We start from the raw sequence: 5,624 nt of genomic DNA on the forward strand, positions 1-5,624 counted from the left end.
AGTGATAGTGGGGGTGCTGGCTGGCGTGTGATTGGTGGGGGTGTGCGTGTGTAAATGTATCCGTGGTATTGGGGGGTGTTGTCAGGGGGGTGTCAGGTGTTGGCTGGAGTGTGATTTGTGGGTGTGCATGTGTGTGTGTGTGTAAATGTATCCGTGATATCAGGGGGGTGAAATGTATCATGTGTAAATGTATCAGTGATATCGGGGAGTGTGTGTGTAAATGTATCCGTGATATGGGGGGGTTGGCTGGCATGTGATTGGCAGAGGCATGCGTGTGTAAATGTATCAGTGATGTGGGGGGGAGTGTGTGTATGGATTGATGGCTCGGGGCCCAGCGCAGACAGGTACCTTTGCCAGCCATCGCCCGGGGCGAGCCAACCTGCCCTTCTGGCTCCTCCTGGGGGGCCTGGGGCTGTGGTGAGAGCTGCCTGCTGCCGGCCCTCCTGGCTCTGACCCCAGCGGGCTGCGTGGCTGAGCCAGGAGCTGGCCCCGGGGATGATGGGGCGATGCCTGCCCAGCGCTGCACCCCCGGGTCCAGCCAGGCTGCAAGCGGGCACCGCTCTCCCTTCGCTCCCCTGGAGCCGTGCCCACCCCTGCCCCCTGCTCAGGGGAGGGAGCACATTATTCGGGAGGGGACCAGGGCCTCCCCCCATTTCTTTCTCCCCCACGTGCCCCCTGCCCAACCCTGCCCAACTGCACCCCCGCCCATTGCAGGCCGCGGGGCTGCCCCAGTGCTGCGGGACGAAGCCGTGGGGGGGGGCCTCCTGCCTGCTCCCCTTTCCCAGCCCCAGGCTCTCTCCCTTGCTCAGGGACCCCCCTAGACCCCTGCAGGGCTGGGAAGGAGCCGACCAAGGGCGTGGGCGAGGGGGAAGGCAGATCATGGCCGGATTCCCACACACGGCTAAGGTGGCAAAGGGCGACGGAGAGTCCAGCAGAAAGAGTGTGAAGTAAGACCATGGGGGGGCGTTGGGTGTGTCGCACATCTGTGCGCTGGTGTGAGTTTGCATCCTTTGTGGCTGTGCGTGCGCCTGTGGCCCTGCGTGTGTGCGGCTGTGCACATGTGAGTGCCTGGATGTGTATCCGCGGGGTGGTCACGCCCTTGTGCGTGTCTCCGTGTGTCTCCCTGCAGCGGGCTTGGTTTCGCAGTCCTGGTATGGAGGGAGGGGGCCCAGCCCTGGCTCCCCGAGATGTGCCCCTGGATCTCAGCAAGAGCCTTCCCCTGCTTCCCACCCCATCTGGCAGTGCCATCCTGCCCAGCCCCCAGTGACGGGCGTGGTGCCCGCCATGGGGGCAGGCAGGGCCCCTCCAGACAGAGCCCCCCCAGCTGTCGATCGCTCGTCCCCACGCGGTCAGGAGCTATAAAATGTGCATTTGATTGAAGAAGTAGGTGCCATGGGGGTTGGGGGGGCCAGGACGAGCTGGGGTCATCCCCCCCCGGGCTGAGCTGTGCAGTCACCCCCCCGTGCTCTGGACAGCACCCCTCCGGCTCAGTCACACCCGCCCCCTGTGCTCCGGGCAGCACCCCTGCGGCTCAGTCACGCCCCCCCCACCCCCCCGGCCTGAGATTTCTTCATATTTTTGTAACAAGATAAACTTGAGGGGAAAATGTGATTAAAAAAACCGAATGAAACAAAAACTCCAGGTGTGGAGAGTGATCGCTGCCCAGCCCCCACCCCAGTGCATGAGTGTGATTGACAGCTCCTGCCCTCCCCTCCTGGAGTGTGATTGGCAGCCCCAGCCCCTCCCAGTGAGTATGATTGACAGCTCCCTTATCAAATGTGATTGCCAGCTCCCCTCCCCTATCGAATGTGATTGGCAGCCCCTGCCCCCCATCGAATGTGATTGACAGCTCCTGCCCTCCCCTTCTGGACTGTGATTGGCAGCCCAGCCCCACCCAGCAAGTATGATTGGCAGCTCCCCAATCAAATGTGATTGGCAGCCCCCCAGCGCCCCCCATTGGGCAGCTCCCAGTCAGACTGGAAGCGGGAGAGGGCTGGGCCGGTGCTTGGGAAAGCGGGGGGTGGCTCTGGAGACATCGGGGGTGCTGTGGGAAGAATTGGGGCCCCAAGGGCAGGGAGGGGTATTTCCTTCCTGACCCCCAATACCCGCGAGCCCCTGAAGCCTGAGGATGGATCAGCTGGAATGACTGGCAAGGGCAGCGCCTGGGCCCAGCGGCAAAGAGGCACCCGTCCGTGCCAGCGTGGGGAGCTGCCCCCCCACCCCCCGGAGCACTGGGTTTGATGAATTGCCGCACAGGCTGTGGAGCTGCGAGAGGATGTTGGGAGCAGGCTGTGACAAGCGAGCCGGCTGCACCCTGCCAGCGCACGGCACCTGATGGATGGGCACGCTGGGCCCTGGGATCTCCCGCCCCCGAAATCCCAATGATTGATTCTCCTTAGCTCAGCCATCCTTGGCTCTGTAGCCTGGCTCCCCAGTGCAGAACGGCCTGGGGGGGGGAGCGGGGAGTGTCTTCTGTCTTCTCCTTAGCATTAAACGCCTGCAACCGGTGCCTGGAAAGACCCAGCATTGGGGGGGGGGAGCTCTCGGTCCCTGCAGTCCTGTCGACTCCAATTGGACTGCGGAAGGGGATGTTGGGTAGATGGGTCTGAGTTAGGACTTCAGGGGAGGGGAAGCGATCAAGAGGGGAGGTGCCCCCCCATAGAAGCCCAGATAAAGCCATGTGGGGTTTCTGGGTGAATTTAGGGGATTGTGTGTAGTTATTTAGCTGGTTTTCCCAATAGATACAAAGGGGAAACTGAGGCACCGAGCTAGGCTGGGCCTTGTCTAATGCTACCTAGCCAGAGAGTGGCAGGGTTGGGGCTAGAACCCTGGTGTCCTGGCTCCCAGCCCCCGCCCCAATCCACTGGACCGCCATTTCCCTTCCAGAGCTGGGGCTAGAATCCAGGAGTCCTGGGTCCCAGACCCCACTCCCACCACTAGACCAAGCTGCCTCTTGGAGTAGGTTGGTGCACGCAACAGGTCTGGTCTGTCCGCACCGCCTGCTCGTGGAGCTGAGGGGGGAGGTTGGATGGGGCCCTGCCTGACCTGCCAGCCCATGGATGCTGCCCCCCTGGGCGGGTGAGGGGGAATGGGCCACACACCCATTGTCTGTGTTATGACCCTACCTGTCCCTGTGCTGGATCCTCCTAGGGCCTAGATCAACCAGTGGGAGTTAGGTGCCTAAATGCCTCTGAGCTTCTGGGTTTAGGAGCCTACTGCAGCAGCTGGCCGGGATTTGGGTGCCAGGCAGGATCTGACCCCATCCTCATTTGCCCATCCCCGTTTGCACCCACAGCAGCAGTACACTGGCTAGGGAGACCTCTGCGTAGGGGGTAGATTCTAAGGGGACCCCCCCAACAATTACTCCATATCTTCGGCAGACCCTGGGGAGAGCCTGGATCCCCACTTCCCAGGCACCCCCCACCCGCCCCAGGATAAATTGGCAGCCTCCTCACGGGCACTGGGCTGGGGGCCCGTCGGGCGCTGTCCCCAGCCGTGCAGGAGGCACTGATGTGCCATGCGAAATCGATCTCCTGCTTCCCCACATTAATTCCCCGGGCCCAGATGTCTGAGGTCATTGCTGCTTTAATTAGATTTAATTTCATTAGTGCTTCCAGCAAAGCCAGGGGCCGGGGGAGGGAAGACCAGGTGAGGGGAATGTCTAGAGGTTAGAGCAATATGGGTGGGGGACAGGACAGCCGGGTCCTGGACTGACTCTGGGAAGGGTCAACTAACCCCCCCACATCTACCCCAATCCACACAACGGCCCCTCCCCCCCACAACTGCCCCTCCCCCCGAAGTGTCCCGCTTTGTCACACTTGCTCGCTGGTCCCGCTACGCCCCAGGCTCCCCCTCCTGCTCCCTTAGGCTGCGGTAGGTTCCACTTATTTGCAAACATGCAAACCAGCTCATTAACCACTTTGCATGAACGATCAGGGGGGCGGGGCTCGGCCGCTAGCCCGGGCGAACTACATCCCCCAGGATGCACCGGGAGCGGCGGGGTCACGTGTTTCCCGTCGCTCGGGCCCCGCCCCCGCGGAGCAGCGCCCGGGACTCGCCACCTGCCCCGCGCCGACTGCAGCATGTTCCCGCGCTGCCTGGCCCGGGTGAGTGGGGGGCGCCGGGGCTGACCCCCCCCCCTTGGGCGTGCACGTGGGCAGGGGGCTGGGGGGCTCGTGCTGGGGGGCGGGGTGATGTGTTTTGCAAAATAGCTCGGTTCCCCCCTCCCCCCCCAGCCCCAGATGCGCCCCCCCCCCCGCAGGCCACGTGCCCTGGCTGGGCCCCTTTGCAGAGCGCTGTGCCCCCCCCCTTTGTGCAGTGCAAATATGGGGGTGCTCCCTTCCCCCCACGCCCTGCCCCTGCTGAGTCCCGACCCAGTGCGACTTCATTCAGCCCCGCGGGTCCCCCGCCTTCTGCTGCCAGGCGCCCCATAGGAAGCCCTTGTCCCTGGGGGGCCGGGGAGAGAGACGGGGGGGGTCATGCCCCCGCCAGGCTGGCAGGCGGAGCTGGGTCGCTCCGCTTTGCTCATTATGGGTGCATGGGTGGGTCCTGCCCAGCTGTTCGCGGGGTGGGGCGGGCAAGTGCCAGGCTCGGGCCAGAGCCGTCCTCCGCTCTCCACCTGCCTTGCTCCGCTGGGTTCCCGGGCTGCTCCTGACATCTGCCCCAGTGCAGCGGTGAACAGTGGCCGGGGCCAGACCTCGGCGCCAGAGCAAAGTCTCCTTGGCATGAGTTTCGTCCCCCGTCGATACTGACTGCTGGCCCCTTTGAACTCAGTCAATAGGGCACAGCGGCCTCTCGCCTCCCTGCCGCTTTTCCCTTGCCATGTTTAACTAGCGCGATTGGGACCCAGGGTTGCAAGGGGGGAGAAGAGAGAGAGAAAGAAAGTGGGGGAGAAGTGCCCCTCGCCCGCTGTTGCCAGCAAGCTTAACTCTGAAGAGTTGGGACCAGCTCCCTCGTCACGGGGCAGCGAGAGCCGCTTGCCCCATGGGTTAGAACTTGCAAAAGTTTCTTCTGGCTGACTGTGTTTTATTGTTTGGGGAAACTTGGCACATGGCGGGGCTTTCAAGCCAGCTGATGCAAGGGCAGTGACCTGGTTGCATCATGCCTGGATTTGAGGCCTAGTGCTTGGGGCACAAGGGATACAGCAGAACCTGGCCAGTCAGCCCCACGGCTCCTTGGGAACCCGGAGGACGCAATCAGGCAGCCCCAGAGACCGCAAAAGAGCCAATACAGTGCAGGCTGCGTTAAACATCAACCACAACAAAATCAAGGGAAAGGGTTTTAAAAAGAGCTGGGCAGGGTAAGGAGCCAGTTTCTGTGCTTGGTTCCTTGAAATGCAGATGGTTTTTTTTTAAAAAGCAGCATTTTCCTTCTGCCTAGTCAAGTTTCGAAGCTGTATAAAGTCACTGCTCAGCTGCAAACTTTTCAAAGACCTGGAAAGTTTTGTTCGCAGGCCCGGTCAGCCGCCGTTCCCGAGGTCCTGCTGCGTTCGGGTCTGGCCCCGGGAGCAGGAGGTGAGCTCCTGCTCACGGTTGGCCCCTCGGCGCCGTGACGGGGGCTCCGGCGGTGCCTGGGAAGGGGGAGAATTGGACAAAGGTGGCGGGCTCCCTAGGCCCCGAATGCCG

Source organism: Natator depressus, chromosome 20 (genome assembly GCF_965152275.1).
Source record: "Natator depressus isolate rNatDep1 chromosome 20, rNatDep2.hap1, whole genome shotgun sequence".
NCBI lineage: Eukaryota > Metazoa > Chordata > Testudines > Cheloniidae > Natator > Natator depressus.